Source organism: Hevea brasiliensis, unplaced genomic scaffold (genome assembly GCF_030052815.1).
Source record: "Hevea brasiliensis isolate MT/VB/25A 57/8 unplaced genomic scaffold, ASM3005281v1 Scaf3, whole genome shotgun sequence".
Classification (NCBI taxonomy): Eukaryota; Viridiplantae; Streptophyta; class Magnoliopsida; order Malpighiales; family Euphorbiaceae; genus Hevea; species Hevea brasiliensis.
Genome location: NW_026614806.1, coordinates 2,253,117 through 2,273,306, shown reverse-complemented (window position 1 = coordinate 2,273,306; position 20,190 = coordinate 2,253,117).

Sequence of the window (20,190 nt, the reverse complement as noted above, 5' to 3'; positions counted from 1 at the left end):
TCTTTCCCCGACACTGGCTGTGTTAACACTGGAGCTTCTGTCAACATAGCCTTTAGCCTCTCAAAACTAGCTTGGCACTTGTCGTTCTAGCCAAATTTCACATTTTTGTGTAACAACTTAGTCATTGGAGTAGCTATAAGAGAGAACCCCTTCACAAATCTTCTGTAATACCCAGCTAGCCCCAAGAAACTTCTGACCTCAGTTGTATTTCTGGGAGGCTTCTACTCCATCACTGGTTCTATCTTTTTAGGATCCACTCTAATCCCCTCAGCTGATACTATGTGTCCAAGGAAGGAGATTTCACTCATCCAAAAGTAACACTTGGACAACTTAGCATACAGCTTCTTTTCTCGCAGGGTTTGCAGAACAATCCTCAAATGTTCATCATGTTCTTCCGTGGTCTTGGAATACACCAGAATGTCATCAATAAAGACCACTACAAACCGATCTAAGTATGGATGGAAGATACGGTTCATAAGGTCCATAAATGCTGCTGGCGCATTTGTTAACCCAAACGGCATCACTAGAAATTCATAGTGCCCATACTGGGTTCTGAATGCAGTTTTTGACACATCTGCATCCTTTACCCTTAACTGATGATACCCTGATCTGAGATCAATTTTTGAAAATACACCGGCTCCCTTCAATTGATCAAATAGATCATCGATTCTGGATAATGGATATTTGTTCTTCACAGTTACTTTGTTCAACTGCCGGTAATCAATACACAATCTCAAGGTTCCATCCTTTTTCTTCACAAATAGCACCGGTGACACACTGGGGCATATGAACCCCTTATCAAGCAACTCTTGCAACTGAGTTTTCAACTCCCTCAATTCAGTGGGTGCCATCCTATAAGGAGCAATAGAAATGGGTGCTGTACCCGGCATTACCTCAATAGCAAACTCGACTTCCCTTTCTGGTGGTAAACCAGGCAACTCTTCAGGAAATACATCTGAAAAGTCTCTTACTGTGGGTATGTCACCCAAGTTTGGCTTAGCTTGCCTAGTATAAACCACGTGTGCTAGGTAAGCTTCACAGCCTTTTCTCATCAATCTTCTTGCAACTGTGGCTGAGATAACGTTGGACAGAAAATCTGTCCTTTCACCCACAACAGTGATCTCATTACCCTCAGAAGTTTTCAGAGAAATCCTCTTCAATTTGCAATCAACTATTGCCTCATGACGTGACAACCAGTCCATACCCAAAATCACGTCAAACTCGTGGAAGGGCAACTCAATTAGGTCAGCCGAGAATTCATACCCCTGAATCCTCAACGGGCAACCTTTATACACTTTATTCATTATCACACTGTGGCCTAGTGGATTGGTGACCAGAATGTCTTGATCACTCTCCTTTACTGGAACTCCCCTCTCTATGGGTAGTTTGATGCAAATATAGGAATGAGTGGATCCTGGATCCACCAATGCATGTACAGAAGTGTTGTAGAGGGAAAACATACCCCTGATAACATCCAGGGCATCTTGCTCCTCCTGAGCTCTGATGGCATAGGCCCTGGCAGGTATTCTAGTGTCTGGCCTCTCAGCTGACTCGGATGCATGCCTCAGTGATGGACCAGCTGCCTCAGGTTTACCAGGCTTCCTACCCCTTTGTGGTGCAGGAGCAGGTAATTAATTAACATTTGAAATATAGTTATCATTAAATTTGAAATATAGTTATAATTAATTAAAATTTTTATATTGTTAAAATTTTGTAATATAATTATACTATTATAAAATATATATTAAATTATTTTTTAAAATAAAAATAATAAATAGTCCGCACAAATTGCTTTATCTTTTTAAGCCAAATTGTCTATTTGGCCTAATCCATGTCAAATTGCTTGTTTTAAAAGGTCAAAATTTATTTTTTCATGAAGAATTCTTTTTCCTTTAAAATTTTCAAAATTCTTTGTGCCAACGGTTTCTTGAGTGCAAGAAACTGCTACCATCAATCAATCACTCTCTGCAGCAATTAAATTTCTTTTTCCCATTATCAGTTACAAGAAACCCCAAGTAATCTCAAACCTACAAATCCCTAACTCATCATCTCTCTATTTTCTGTTTTCTTTTACTCGAAACCTTCAAAACCTCAACTGATGAAGAATAAAATCTGTTTTCTTTTAGCCGAAATCTTCAAAACTCTCCCATGGCCAAAACGAAACAACCAATCGATCCCCAAATGAAAGGAAAGAAAAGCAGCTATAGAATAAGAACGCTCGACTGATGAAGAAGAAAACTTGATTGACATTTTGAAGAAGCGGCAGCCACCATATTCACTCCCAGGTACATTGATTGGGATTTAATGTTGAATTATTAATCTTTTTGAGCAACAAAAGTGTGGTGATTTTATGGAGTTGAATGGGAAGTTTTAATCCTGATTTAATTCTCTCAAGATTATGGTTTCTTTTTTGTAATCCATCTCCTCTTTCTTTTTTGCTGATGACTTTTTGGTTGTGTATATTTTTTGGTCGTTTCTAGCTGATGTTTATATTAACGGCTAGCATATTATCACTAAACACCTAATAATTTAATTTTTAATATTACAATAATTAATATAAATTAAAATTTTAATATTATTTTAATAATATTTCTAGTTATATTAAAAAACATATTACAATTCTTAATATAATAATTCTATAATTATAATCCTATAAGTATTAATATCATTACAATGAAAGATTATATTTAATTGACTACTATAAATTTTTTATTAATATTTTCAACTATTATAATTCTAATACAATTGTAATTATAAATTATAATAAATATTATAAAAATAGGTATTTTTTAAATAAAATAAAAATATTATAAAATTAAATAATAATAATAATAATAATAATAATAATAATAATAATAATAATAATAATAATAATAATAATAGTTTTGTTTAAGAAGAATTATAAACATTCTTAGATTTTTATAAGAAGCAAATTATGTTACTGTGTGTGTATAAATATATATGCACACACTTTTTAATTTATTAAGTACAATATTTTTTTCATAAATAACTAAATTTCTATTTAAGTAAAAAATTATTAATAATATTTTTAAATTAATTTGTTATAAAATTAATTTAAATATTTTTATCTCTTTGTAGATAAATTATATATTTTTTAAAGGTCCTTTAGGATTTCACATCGTTTCTGAGAGTGTATACTTAGAATGCTTATATAGGACGAGGGATCTTGGTAAATTTATTATGATTTTACCAAAATGTCAAGTCTTGTCCCTAAGCACTGTGTGTGCATCTACTAGAAAAAAAAAAAAAAAAAACAGAGACCTCAAGAGGGGTGAGCCGATGAGTGTGCCGATGTGAATATTTACTAACTTTTTTAGAAAATAAAATTATAAAAAAAATAAAAAGTAAATGAAACAAATAGACATTCAAATGGCAATATAGAGATTCATTTAGTTGCTAATGTTTATTAGATATTTATAGACTCCTAATTTTTTTTTTAAATTTATACTCACACCATTAATGATTATTTATTATGAAATCATAGGTGTCACGAACTGATTTTATGGGTCGGATTGGCACTAGGATCTAAACCAATATAAAGCTCCCGAGACTCGTAGTAAGTCTCATTATTCTCAAACTCATAACCAATTCCAAATTAAAATTCCAATATAAAAAACAAAATAAATAAAAATAAAATAAAATATTATAAATCAATTCAAGCTACCTCAACCCCATAACCATCAAAATCCACAACTAGGGGAGCCTAGCTCAACCTTGATACCAGTATGCTTAAACCATTTAATTTTTCATTAATTAATATAATATATTTATAAAATAGTATCGCAACAGAGTTCTAAGAATAAAATAAATAATTATATAAACTAATAATAAATAAAAATTCCTATGTAACAATATGGTACCCTGTGGGAAAATAATGTAAGTTAGACTCTGAAGAAAATTATTCCTCCTGTAACTTGGGAAAAAATTAGTGAATAGGAGTAAGCGTTTGACTCAGTGAGTTTAGATGTTGATTACAGATATAATTTCTACAACTACCTAGAACTAATATAATTTTACCATGAAATGCACATCTAACACATATAACAAACAATTCACTCAATATTTGCAAGAGAAGATAATTTGGAGCTATTCACATACTCGAAATATCACATTAATGCACAAATATGATAGCTAATCTCCTATACAGCTCTTTCAATCTAAATCCCACTAGTGAGCTCAACTTAAGCTAGACTTTTGCTTAAATCCAAGTGCGAGATCCAGCAAGATCAACTCAAAGCAATGCCTCACCCTGATTTTGCATATTCATAAGGACCAGGCTCCAATGAGACTAGTTCAAGTCGCAACTACCCGTCAAATCCATATCCATCATATGCCATATATAATGCACATAGAGCTCCTAATTATCTTGAGGGTGGCAAACACAAGTAATTATCAACAAATAAATATGGAACAAAAATAATACTCCTAATTTATTTAACTAAGTATGTAAATATATTTATAAAATGCATGAGCATGCAAAAAAATATAAATAATATTGAAATTACAAAAATAATCAATATCTAACTCATAGAGTTAAAGACCCACCTATAGCTAGTCTGGCTAGAAGAAGAAGACGGCTGGCGCCAATCACCTATATAAACACAATGACTTCTAGTAATTTGACTAACAAATTAACCAATTAATTTAATCTACAGAAGCAAGAATAAATCCTAAGGTCTTGCAGAAATTTTAGTAGCGTCTCTCCTATAACTAGACCTAATCCCCTGTATGAAAACTCAATAAAAACGCAACACACAGGGCCTCAAGCCTACAACAACAATTACAATGCTCATCCAGGGCCTATATGCCTAATCTAAATCCATTCGTCCAAACTCTAGCTCAGGTCCCTAACTACTATACAGTCCAATTAATTATCAAAAATCCTCCAAAAATTCCAAAAATATTCCTAGGGGTCCTTCCAATCATCTTAAAGTCCATAAAGTTTATTTTAATTATTTTTAGCATACCAAGAATATTATACAAATTAATCAGCTAGCTTAATCAAGGTAAAACCACACAACTTAAGTTTGGAATTATCTTTGCAAATTTTGCTACTTGAAACATGTTTGGAACATCTAAAAACACTTAAAACAACTATAAACACGATCACCTTTCAGGACAACCCACCGAGCATCCGGTCCGGGTCGAAAACTCGATCTGAGTAGCTATAAGCTATGCTGATCCGATCGCACCTAAACAAAGTCCATAAATTGTTAATAATTATCATATAATTATATTTAGATTACAGGTATTGAAAAAGCTCGAAAATCTCACCAAGCGATCTAGATCATTCGATGATCGTCTTTTTCGAATGATTCCGATTAAAGCGGGATTGGTCCCATCTTTTTTGCTGATGACAAAAAGGGGAAAACTTTCGGAGTTTTTAGGAATTTATCAGGCTGTATATATTTTTTGGTTGTTTCTAGCTGATGTTTATATTAGCAGCTAGCATATTATCACTAAACACCTAATAATTTAATTTTTAATATTACAATAATTAATATAAATTAAAATTTTAATAATATTTCTACTTATATTAAAAAACATATTACAATTCTTAATATAATAATTCTATAATTATAATCCTATAAGTATTAATATCATTACAATGAAAGATTATATTTAATTGACTACTATAATTTTTAATTAATATTTTCAACTATTCTAATTCTAATACAATTATAATTATAAATTATAATAAATATTATAAAAATAGGTATTTTTTAAATAAAATAAAAATATTATAAAATTAAATAATAATAATAATAATAATAATAATAATAATAATAATAATAATAATAATAATAATAATAATAATAATAATAATAATAATAATAATAATAATAGTTTTGTTTAAGAAGAATTCTAAACATTCTTAAATTTTTATAAGAAGCAAATTATGTTACTGTGTGTGTATAAATATATATGCACACACTTTTTAATTTATTAAGTACAATATTTTTTTCATAAATAACTAAAATTTCTATTTAAGTAAAAAATTATTAATAATATTTTTAAATTAATTTGTTATAAAATTAATTTAAATACTTTTATCTCTTTGTAGATAAATTACATATTTTTTAAAGGTCATTTGGGATTCCACATCGTTTCTAAGAGTGTCTACTTAGAGTGCTTAAGGGATCTTGATAAAATTATCATGATTTTACCAAGATGTCAAGTCTTGTCCCTAAGCACTGTTTGTGTATCTACTAAAAAAATAAAAAAAAAACAAAGACCTCAAGAGGGTGAGCCTATGAGTGTCCCGTTGTGGATATTTATTAACTTTTTCAGAAAATAAAATTATAAAAAAATAAAAAGTAAATGAAGCAAATAGACATTCAAATGGCAATATAGAGATTCATTTAGTTGCGAATGTTTATTAGATATTTATAGACTCCAAATTTTTTTTAAAAAAATTTATACTCACACTATTAAAGATTATTTATTATGAAATCATAGATGTCACAAACCGATTTTATGAGTTGGATTGGCACTAAGATCTAAACCGGTATAAAGCCCCTGAAACTCGTAGTAAGTCTTATTATTCTCAAACTCATAACCAGTCCCAAATTAAAATTCCAATATACAAAACAAAATAAATTAAAATAAAATAAAATATTATAAATCAATTTGGGCTACCTCAAACCCATAACCATCAAAATCCACAACTAGAAGAGCTTAGCTCAACCTTGATAACAGTATACATAAACCATTTAATTTTTCATTAATTAATATAATATATTTATAAAATAGTGTCACAGTGGAGTTCTAAGAATAAAATAAATAATTATATAAACTAATAATAAATAAAAATTCCTATGTAACAATATGGTACCCTGTGGGAAAATAATACAATTTTACCATGAAATGCACATCTAACACATATAACAAACAATTCACTCAATATTCGCAAGAGAAGATAATTTGGATCTATTCATTTACTCGAAATATCACATTAATGCATAAATATGAGAGCTAATCCCCTATACAGCTCTTTTAATCTAAATCCCACTAGTGAGCTCAGCTTAAGCTAGACTTTCGCTTAAATCCAAGTGCGAGAGCCAGCAAGATCAACTCAAAGCCATGCCTCACCCTGATTTTGCATATCCATAAGGATCAAGCTCCAATGAGACTAGTTTAAGTCGCAACTACTCATCAAATCCATATCCATCATATGCCATATATAATGCACACAAAGCTCCTAATTATCTTAAGGGTGGCAAACACAAGTAATTATCAACAAATAAATATGCAACAAAAAGAATACTCCTAATTTATTTAACTATGTAAATATATTTATAAAATGCATGAGCATGTAAAAAAATATAAATAATATTGAAATTACAAAAATAATCAATATTCAACTCACAGAGCTAAAGACCCACCTATAGCTAGTCTGGCTAGAAGAAGAAGACGGCTGGCTTCAATCATCTATACAAACACGATGACTTCTATTAATTAACTGACAAATTAACCAATTAATTTAATCTACAGAAGCAAGAATAAATCCTAAGGTCTTGCAGAAATTTTGGTAGAGTCTCTCATATAACTAGACCTAATTCCCTACATGAAAACTCAACAAAACGTAACACACAGGGCCTCAAGCCTACAACAACAATTACAATGCTCATCCAGGGCCTATAAGAAGCCTAATCTAAATCCAATCGTCCAAACTCTAGCTCGGATCCCTAACTCCTCTACAGTCCAATTAATTATCAAAAATCCTCTAAAAATTCCAAAAATATTCTTAGGGGTCCTTCCAATCATCTTAAAGTCCATAAAGTTTATTTTAATTATTTTTAGCATACCAAGAATATTATATAAATTAATCAACTAGCTTAGTCAAGGTAAAACCACACAACTTGAGTTTGGAATTATCTTTGCAAATTCTGCTACTTGAAACATTTTTGGAACATCTAAAAAACACTTAAAACAACTATAAATGCGACCACTTTCTGGGACAACCCACTGAGCGTTCGGATCGGGCTGAAAACTTGATTTCAAACATTAGGTTGAAGAAAAAGGAATAAAATTCTTGCTTTTAATCCATGTCTTTGATTCCAAATTTTATTTTCAACCATAACCTATAATTTTCTTAGGATTAATTTCTATCCTTAGATCAAGCATTTTATACCTTTTAATCTTGGCCCTTAATTATTGTAAGAATTAATTGGGACCTTAGGATTAAAAGTGAAAATGACAAAATGGTACAAAGTGATCTTAGCTATTCATTCTTCTTAGGAGTTAAATTTAGACCATTAGATTAGGAGTTTGTTAAAGAAATAAAGATAAATTCTAGTACCATTAAATCCTAACCCTTACTTTTTTAGTATATTTAATTTATACCATTAGATCAAGAATTAGTTAAAGTAAAAGAAAAAACAAATTTTGTACAATTTAATTTCAACTATTGATCTAATTTGTAAGGCAGAATTCTTAATCCTTGGATCAAAATAAATAAAAACAAAATAGTCCTAATCTAATTTAAACCATTGATCTTTTATCTCTTTAATTTTTGTCCACTGGACTTGGGGTAAAGAAATAATAATAATAAAAAAAAACTAATTTTGGTACTTTTAAATCTCAACCCTTCTTTTGGCATCTTAAATTTTGACCCTTTCTTTTAGGGTTTTACTTCTTTATAAATACCATTTTTCTCTATTCAAAAAGGGGGGGGGGGGGGGGGGGGTGGCAATTTCAAGAAAGGTAAGTATGAAAAAAAGAGAGAGCCTTTGAAACTCTCAAAACGATAGCACTTCAACCAGAACACTATGACCTTCTCTTCTAAACGACGACTCCCCACCCACTTTCTCTTTTAGAAGCAACTCACGCACAGCAGTCTTCCTTCCCTGTTTTCACATCTACAAATCCCACTTCACAATCACCTACATTCCTTCCAAAAAGTGCCTCACTTCCCATTTCACAATGCTAATTAGGCAATCGCAAAACTCATGCATCACATAAAATTTGAAACCCAGGCTCAACATTCTCAAAGTCACTCATTCACTAATAGACCCATTTAGATGCGATTTTGCCACCCAATCTGGATGAAGCTCTTCATCGACAATAACAAGGGACAAGAGTCATTTGGAGTGCCCAACTCTTCCCTTCAGCACCACGCTCATCAATATTTTTGATAGTGCTACACCTCGTCAATATTTTTCTTTTGTTCAGATCGAACTTTATTGCAATTAGTCTTTGTGGTATGAGAAATTTGTCTCTATAGGAATGTACCTATTGTTTGTTTCTTCTACTTTTTTTTATTTTTTATTTTTTTATTTTTTATACGCATTACTAATAGGAATTCCTATCTAGACTTCAATCATGTTTCATGTTTTATGTCATTGAGTTAAAAAGTTCATGTTTCATAGAATGTTGGCTCTTGGCAATTCAATACTTGGATTTCTTTTTGTCTTTGTTTTTGTTTTTACTCTCTTTTATTCCATTTTTGCCATTTTGACTTTTTTTTTTCTTCCTTGGATAGTTGGTTCTAGAAGGTAGAATACATGTGATTTGTCTATTGAGAATAATGATAAAATTAAATTAGTATGGGAAGCCTTAAAACTCGCTTGGTTCAGTCAATGATTCAATGCATCTTATCTAAGTGGTATGTGATTTGCTGAAAATTGAAAAATAATGTTATGAATTAGAAGATTCAAGATGCTACTGTTTTCTTATTTATTTATTTTCCAAATTGCGTAAATGTGTTATGTGGACTTATGTTTGAAACACCATATATAATTTCGTATTGCACATACGATGTGAGTGGTTTCATGTCCTCATTAAAACAAATAATAATAATAATTTAATTTCATTTTTCTCAATAAATTAAATTAATTTAGTTTCCAAGTATCCAATGGTTCTCTTTAATAATAAGATTTTTTTTAGTTAAAGGGGATACCCCTTAAACTACTTGAATGAGGGATATCCCTTAATTTGTTATTAATTATTAAAATTACTTAAATTAAATAAACTTTTTATAAAAATCTTTAGTAATTAAAGGGGGTACTCTTGAACTACTTAAATGGTGAATACCGTTTTTTTTTATGCATAAAATTAGTTTTGATGAAGTTTTTTTAGCTTTTACTATTTGAATTTTGGGAAGGACAAAACAAATAAAATGTCTAGTTGAAAGGAATAGCAAATAAAAGTATCTTAAGTTTAGTCTAGTTTTAGTCAAGGTCTTACCTAGAACCAAAATCTACCTCCAGCTGAATTTCTTTATTTCATGTGATTTTCTTGTTAAGATGGAAGATGAATGAATAAATGTGCAGGTAAGGATGACAATTTTGTACAAGTTGTGTTTTGTTTAACATTGTAAAATGTCTAATTTTTAGGAAAAATTCTGCTGAATTTTCAGGAATTTGTAAGCAACTAATATTTGATATTAAATTATGTTTAATTCATGAATGATGAAATGTGTATGGTTTTTTTTTTAATTTGATTAAATTAGTAAAGGTTAAGATTGTGATTAATTTGTTCCAATGATGAGACTTTGATCTATTTAGTGGAATACCCACGAGTGGGTCAAACTCTTTAGGTATTAATTGATACATTCTTTTAATTGGGGTACTGGTTAAAAGAATGAATGGCTTGACCTATATTAATTTAATTTTATTTCTGTAATTGTTGAAGATGTTTAATTCATGGATTACAAAGTGTACGATTGCTAAATAATTGAACTAATAAAAGTATGTTTTTTAATAAAACTGGTAAATAATAAATTATGTTTTTTTAATAAAACTGGTAAATAATAAATTTACTTGAATTGATAAAAATGAAGATTATGGTTAAATTAATACCGATGATGAGACCTTGATTCGATTTGGTGGGAATACCAGTTAATTGGTCAAGCTCTTTAGGCATTAAATTAACACATTCATTTTAATCAGGGTACTGGTTATAAGAATGCAAATTTTGATTTGTATTAATCCAATCTCTTCTCTACGATATTTAAATTATGCTTAACTTATTGATAATTTTTAATTAAATTAATAAAGATTAAGATTGTAGTTAATTAGTGCCGACAATGAGACTTTGAACTTATTAAGAAGGGTACCTGCTAATGAGTCAAACTCTTTAGGCATTAATTAATATGTTCTTTTTTAATTGGGATGCTGATTAAAATGAATCGAAGTCCTAATCTATATTAATTTAATTTTTTGATTGATAAATGAATTATACTTTGAAAAATTGAGATTTCTTTTAACAAAATAGTTCCATCTTTAAAATTCACCTCTTTCAATTTTAAGCAAAACTTAATTTTTAGTTGACAAATGACTTAATGCCTACTTTTACTTTTACGCACGTTTTAAATTTTAGCAAATTTATAGTAAAGGATTTTAGACCTAATTTCATTTGTCCGCAAAATCACCTCTTAGGTCCTCTTTATTTATTCATTTAATTTTTTTCATGAAATTCATCAATCATCAAATTTAAAAGCCTCTTTTGTATTCTTATACTTTTATACCATAATTAATATAAAATTGGTTATTTTTTTATTATTTTATAATAAAATAAAATAAATAAAATAGAGTCAAAATCCACTATTAAGATCATTTCACTTAACTTACTAGTAAGGTACTTATGTGTTCCCACATTTATGCCCTTTTGTTTTTGAACAAATACAGGGAACCAATATTATGATTTAAACTCCATTAAAATTATTTGTATTAAATTATTATGAGCACATTATTAAATCTATCTACCCTGTTTAGGAACGACTGTGGGGTGCCTAACACCTTCCCCACACGTATATGGACCCCGAACCCTGGATCTCTGGATTAGAGGTGGTAAATACTCTTTTCAAATTTTTTTAATAATGAACGGTTTTCTTTAATTTTCCCTCAAAATTAAAGTGGCAACTCCTCACTTTCCACTTCGGTGAGAATTGTCTGGCGATCGCAAAATCCTTGCAAACAGCTTGGCGACTCCACTGGGGATATAAAGAACCAAAACTTCTGGTTCAGAGGTCCATAGGTGGATTTAAGTTTTTGCTCTAATAATCTAATGTTAATAATCATGGAGTTTAACTTATAATATTTATTTATCTCTTGTGTTTGAAATACATATTCATCCCTAAATAAATTGCATAAATTCTTGTTTTGTCTTTTGTTTTTAATATTTATTGTTTCTATATTTTCTTTGTGTTATGATTGATTTTATGCAGTTTTGGGTCCCCCTCAAAGGGAAAAGGTTGGTATGTCCCTTCACACACAATACACTTACACAAATATCCTCACACACTTGAGCCCTATACCCGGGCTATTTTTACCCTTTAGGAAATAGGAGGAAGTCGCGTAGCGGTACCCGTGGGTTTTCCCGTTAGTATCCGCCAGGACTTCTGCTCAGGTTGGAACTCGTTTCATTTATTGTGATACCCGTGGGTCTCCCCGTTAGTATCATGGTGATGAAATGAGGCTCTACTATTTATAGTAGGGATAATTTGGGGACTTTCTAAACCTTCGTAAATTAGCCCCGAAGCTAAACTGCCACATTAATCATAGCCGTAGTTATCCACCTTTGAGGATTGAACCATCCTATTAAATAACACGCTGTTAAGACTTAAGATAATCCCATATTAGGACAAAAGGGACGTATTTTTCTTTTCCCTTATCTTTTGCATAATCATCATAATGAGAAGTGTGATGCCTCTTTGTCGTAATAATGACCTACCCAAACATTGTAATTGCAAGGGATATTTGCAAACCCTAGTATAAGAATTGATAAATCGAACATTTGCAAGCCCTAGTATCATAATTGGTAAATGGACATCTTCCTACTTTGATAGATGTACAATTTCCCACTCAGATAATGGGGTTTAAAATATCTCAATAATGGAAAATCCTCATGCATAAAAATATTCATATTCGAAGGGCTAAATTCTCACGAGTATAGGGTGTCAAAACACCTTTTTTTTTGTAATTACTTAGTAATCTTGTTTTTGTATTATATATATATATATATATATATATATATATATATATATATATATATATATATTAAGCAGAAAATATCAACAAACTTTGTTTGCAAAGGGTAACCATCAACACTATTATGGCATCTTCGAGTCTGTCTACTGATGAAATCTCACAACGTTCAGAATCTTTACAAGCTAGGGAGGGTGATGTTGACGTAAAACTCAAATCTTTACCTATATTGGATCAGATAACAATAAAACTGGGTAATTTGACAAGCTTAATCAGATGTTGGGATGCACTCTCGACGGAGTTCCAAGCAAATTTTAAAAAGAAATATGGGAATATTGCATCTTTATTAAAAGTTAGAGTGCAAGAGATAGCTATAAAGGCCCTTATATCCTTATGGAACCCAACTTATAGGGTCTTCTCTTTTAATGACGTAGATACAACCCCAACAATAGAAGAATATCAAGGATTGCTTCAGTTACCTTGTGGAGATCAGATCCATCTTCATTTACCCAATAAGAAGGCAAAGAAATGGTTAGCTAATATTATGCAGATTTCAGTTGAGGAGGCAAAAAATAAAGAAGCCATAAAAGGGGAATCTCATGGATGGTCATGGAGCTACATGGAAAAAGTTTTTCAAAATCACTTTCAAGAAGGAAAAATGGAAGTTGCCACAAGAATTTTAGCTTTGGGAATCTATAGGCTAGTTTTATTCCCAGGCCCTCTTGACATGGTAACTCATGAGGTGGTGGAATTGTTCCATGAGGTGGAATTTCAACAGATAAACCCAATCCCAGCTATTCTTGCTGAGACATTTCTAACTTTGACTTATTGTCGAGAAAAGGGGAAAAGGAAGCTTGAAATGTTGCCTTCAACTTCTGTACTTGTGGACCATAAGTCATTTCTTCCCACAAGAAACCCGAAGATTAACTTGGTACCCCAATTAGCAGATCATAAACAAAATGATACAAGTAAGGGTAAAGGAGAAAGATGAACAACAATGGCTAGAAACCTTTTTGAGTTATGATAGTCAAAGTTATTGTTGGATGAAGTTGTGGCATCCTAACAAGCCATTTGTGTTCAAAACAGGAGATCATCAGTTTGTAATATTGATAGGTCTTACTGGGTGTACTAGTTATTTTCCTATATATTTAACAGAGTATGACCTAGTTGGGTATATTGTTAAATTTTAATGTTGAATACTTTAAATTAATGTTAAAGTAATAAAAAAGATTTTTAGTTATATTATTTACATTCATTTTAGAATATGCCCAATTTTATAACTAAAATATTGCAAGGATCAAATTGGGATATTAAAGTACAAATAAATGATATGCCGACCTTATTAATTTAAAGTACTCAACATTATTTTTTTTTAATTTATATGCCAATATTTTTAATTATCGAATGACCAATTTCATGTCAATAAAAACTAAAATTTTAATGGGTTAATTAAAAATAACCATCAACTTTAAGTCTAGACAATAAACCATATCTTAATGAGTCCATATTATGGGCTAACACGTAGGTAATTAATTTAGTTGAGCATTAACAATTCTTTAATGGTATCAAAATGGCTATTTAAAATTATGAGCTAATTTAATTCACAAATTTAAAAATGTGTCCAATAAACCTGTTAGACCAATTAAAAAAATGTTAATTTATTATAAAAAAAAATGTAGCTAATGCTATATAGCTTTTATATTGGCCCAATAAATTAATTTATAAATGTTCTAATTAAATTTCTATTGGCCACTATTATAATCATCACTAATTGATTTTTTTAATGGTTCATTAATTTTATATGCACTAAAATATTTATAAAATTAATTAAAATTGATTTAATACAATTTATTAAATACCCATTAACATAGTATAAAAATATAATAATTAGTTTGATATTGGTCAATTATCTAGCCGTTGTTAACATTGGCCCATTTAATTTAACCTTTTGAATGTTTCAAATTAAAATATTTTAAACACCGCTCATAGTTTGATGATTATTAATATTAGCCAAATTTTATACTTGTAATTTAATATTTTATATTTAATGTTTGGTTAAATTTTATGAATAATTGACCAATGAATATGTTGATTATAATTTATAAATAATATAAATTTTGTTTTACTCAATGGGTTGCTGTTTTATTGGGACAATATATCCATGTATCAATAAATTAAAAGTTGAATATGAGTAGCAATTAGAATTGTGGTAACATTATAATATTGGTCCATTTAATTTCAAATTGTCAATAAAGTATAGAATATTATTGTGAATTAATTAAGTACACATTTTATTGTCTAACATAATTTAACATGGGTAAGTTGAAGGATTACTAATCTAAAAGTTTATAGATGTTTGAGATGGTACATAATAATTAGTTTAACTTGCGGCCCATGTTCTTGTATTAATATGTTCATTAAATTAATTGATAAATGAGTACTCTAAGAATATATTATGTTCAGTAATAAAATAATTAAGACCTGTCACACCTTATCCCTTGTAAGGCACGACATGTTCCCATAGCATACCTAATGAATTACCAAGCTACACATACTGATAACCCATTAGTTATGCTATAAAGGATTTTCAACAAATCATAGCTTTTATCTTATCAATTCTTTTGAGAAAAACTGCATGGGAATAGTTAAAATTCAATGTAAACGTTCATTGGAAATAATGATAGATTAAATATTGCAAATGTTACATTTTCATAAGTCTCAAAATAAAATATAAATAGTTACAAGCTCAAAATACTTTAGTAATGCAGTGTTTTTTAATACAAACTGCTCAATGTCCGTACATCCATACATATAGATACAAAATACATTCAAAGGAATCACAAGGGTATACCTAACGTAAATACCCATAATAAATTCTAAAATGCTTCTTCCAAGTCTCTCACTCGGCAGCCTTCTCCTTTCCCTTACCTGCGACAGCATAAAGAAGCTATCGCTGAGTATATCACTTAGTGGTGCACAACTATTAAATTTAAAACTTAAGGTAAAACACAATTTGTCAAAGCATAATAAATCACATTTTTCTTAAGCATGAAAACTTTACAATAGTTCTAAGTCCATAAGAGTCATTTATTGGAATAACATTTCAAATGAGAAATCACACTTCATAAATCACAATTCACAAAACATCAGTGTTGTCAACATTAACACATAGTTTAAGCCATGACACAAAATTTTACGATTAGTGCCGTGTTTTACACCATGACAAAACAATCTCAACCTCACTAACCGGTATTAATGAGGGAAGGGCTAGCTAGCTAATGAGTACTCATGTAGTCTTACCTCACTAACCATTATTAATGGGAGACATAATCAATATCAATTATCAATCCCAAGTAGCCATTACTATTGGGGAGTCTCGAAAGGGACTGTCATGCTAACTATGGTTTCAAAACAGTTTTCAAAAATTTTCCACTCAACAATCACATTTATAAACCAATAAACACATTTAAATTCATCATAATATCCATAAAAAGGTAGCAACACCCAAATTTCTTAAATGCAAGAGAAAAACTATATTTCAGTCAAAGTAAACTTGTTCAAAGTAAACTCATTCAAATAAACACATTCCAAATAACTTACAAGTTTAAAAATGAAGAAAAGGTTAGTTGTGCACAAACCTTTAATAATTCTCCTTCCTTGTTACCTACTTCTCCTTGTCCATTCTAACTTCTTTTTCTACTGAAAATACACAAATAGAATACCTCAATACTAATCTCAATTGCTGCCAAGAACTCATTACATGAATGTCTAATGTATCCCAAGTTAGCTTTGCAAATTTTAGAAAGTTTTGGTTTTCTGGTAGCTTGGTATATTAAACTTTGAACTCAATTTTTACCTAGTTTCAATCATAATTTGGTGAGGTGTTCTCCATGAAAATTGTCCCTCTAGGTCTCATCATTATTTCCCTTTTTAAATCACCTCATTTGGAGTTGTGTAGCCAAAGTTATAGTCAAATGAATTTTACTATTCATGTGGGACTAATTGTAGCAGCTCTGGTGACTTAAATTTGGCTAACAATTTGATCGGGTTACGTTCATAATTTGGCTCCGAGTTCTTCATATGAAGTGTTCTACTATATTTTAAGTTTATATAAGCTTAAGAATCACCTAAATTGGACCTTTCTAGATAGAGTTATAACTATTTAAAGTTTACTATTTATGTTACTATTCATGTGCTGACAGATTTATCAACTCAATTTTGCTTAGCAATTTGGTTAGGTTAAGTTCGTAATTAGGCTTCAAGTTCCCCAAATGAATTGTTCTACTATGTTTTAAGTTTCTATCGGTTCAAGAATCACCTAAATCAGAGTTTTCTAGAGAGAGTTATGGCCTTGCAAAGTTTACTATTCATATGGTCAATTTGCAGATTTCCAGATTTTCTGCAGATTTGGTGACTTAACTTTGCTTAGCAATTTGATTGGGTTAAGTCCATAATTTGGCCTTAAGTTCTTCATATGAAATGTTCTAATGTGTTTTAGGTTTCCATTGGTTCAAGAATCACCTAGATCAGAGTTTTCTAGAGAGAGTTATGGCCATGCAAAATTTACTGTTCACGTGCCTAATTCTGCAAGTTTCAGAATTTTGTCTCCAAGTTCAAGCCAAGTTTTAGGCAATTTCTGGATAGTTTTTGGGTTGGGTCTCTGCATGAAAATTCTAGCCCTATGTCTTAAGTTTCATTTCCAATTAGTTTCACACCAATTGGAGTTGTATAGCTCAATTTATGGGCTGTTAAACACACTGAACTCATTGTGCAAAATTCTGCCCTAGGTTTAAATTTTCATTTCTTCAATTACTCCCATTAACCAACCTCAATTCACATTTAATTCACCCAAAATGACTATAATTTAGCATTGACACATCCATAGCACTCATAGCACAAAACCCACAATTTTCAAACACCAAAGTTTGCAATTTTTCCTAAACCTGCCATTTTATTACTTCCATTCATCAACCCAATGTCAATTCAAACTAAAGGAACCGCAAATGACCATAATTTAACATTACACACACCAATTTCACTCTCTAGCACCAAAACCCAACTTCCCCATGAACCCTAATCTTCCATAATTTAATTTATGCAATCCTATGAAATCTTACTACTCCCAATCATGCATACTACTTCAACTAAGCTTGATTTCATCATCATTTTTATTAAAATACATCAAATCCTAATTTTTTCCAAATTGGCCAAAACCCTAGTTTAGGTTCAATGTATGATTCTCATGCTTCTTCATGAAATTTTTTCATAATCAAACTTAATTCAAAGCCTATATAACTAATCTAACATGAAAAGAAACTTACCTCTTGTTAATTTCTTTCTAACTTCACTTTTCTTCCAATTCTTGTTCTCCTTACTTTTAATCTCTCAATCAAAGATCTCTTTGATGTTTTCTTTTAGTGGGCTATGAAATTTATGAAGGGAATTTAAGGGAATTAAAACTTGGGAGGGGGAATCAATGAGCAGTAGAAGTGGAAGAAGAAGAGAAAAAGAGAGAGAGAGAGAGAGAGAGAGAGAGAGAGAGAGGAGAGGGTGGTGGCACCTTATGAAAAAAAAATGAAGAAGACGTTTGTCTTCATATATATATATATATATATATATATATATATATATATATATATATATATATATATATATATATATATATTTATCCCCAAAATTAGTTTATTAAAATTATAAATTTTAATTGTGTCATAAGGATAATTAAACTTAAATTTTTATTCCTTTTTTTTTTACATTTACACTTAATTTTTTCTTTTAATTAAATAATTAAATTTAATTATCAAAACTCCATAAGTCCTTCATTTTAATTTTGTCATGATGGAAATGAAAGTTTAAGTTTTCATTTCTTAAATTTTCTCTTACATATTTTTACTTGAATTTTTCTTCAATTTTTACCCCATAATTCAATTGATTAATTTCATTTAATTTAATTGACATTTTGGTCAAAAGTCAACTCTTGAGGCGAATTGACCAAAATGCCCCTCATCGGGTCATAATCCTTCTTTTTATAATACCTGATGAGTCCTTAGATTTTTTATTCACTTAAATTTTTATTGTGTCTATCTCAATTAATTTTCTATTTATTTTTTGTCCTCAAGGTGTCTTTGAATAGTACTAGTCACAGAGAAAAATTGGTACTATTCATAATTGGAGGTTCGGGGTGCTACAATTCTCCCTTCCTTAAAAATAAAATTTTGTCCTCGAAATTTACCTAGTCTCAGTCTCTAAATAGCTGTGGGTGTTGTCTCCTCATGTCCTCCTCATGCTCCCATGTAGCCTCCTGGCCTGAATGATGGTTTCATAGCACTTTCACCTGAGGTATTTGCTTGTTCCTCAGTTCCTTCACCTCATATGCCAAGATCTTTACGGTCTCTTCATCATATGTCAGGTTTAGATTTAGCTCAATCTCCTTTACTGGTAAAATGTGAGAGGGGTCTGACCTGTACCTCCTCAACATGGAGACATGGAAGACATTGTGAATCTTTTCCAACTCCAGAGGTAATGCAAGTCTGTATGCCAATGGACCCACTCTTTCCAGAACCTCATATGGTCCAATGAAGCGAGGACTCAGTTTCTCCTTCCTACCAAACCTCATGATCCTCTTCCATGGGGAAACTTTTAGAAACACCTTGTCACCCACACTGTACTGAATATCTCTTCTCTTTAGATCAATGTAGAACTTCTATATATCCGATGCAACTTTAAGTCTGTCTCTAATGATCTTAACCTTTTCTTCCGTTTACTGCACTAATTCTGGGCCAATCAACTTCCTCTCGCCCACTTCATCCCAACACAAGGGAGTTCTATATTTTCTGCCATAAAGTGCTTCATATGGAGGCATCCCAATGCTTGACTGATAACTGTTGTTGTAGGCAAATTCAATCAAAGGCAAGTGTGAGTCCCAACTTCCCTCAAATTCAATCATATAAGCCCTAAGCATGTCCTCTAAAATCTAAATGATCCTTTCAAACTGGCCATCTGTCTGTGGATGGAATGCTGTACTAAAGTTCAATCTAGTTCCTAGGGCTTTTTGGAGACTACCCCAGCATCTAGAAGTAAACCTAGGATCTCTATCAGACACAATAGACACTGGCACTCCATGCAACCTCACCACTTCATCAATGTACAATTTGGCCGATCTTTCCAGGCTGTAATCCATCCTCACTGGCAAAAAGTGTGTAGACTTGGTCAATCTATCAACAATAACCCAAACTGCATC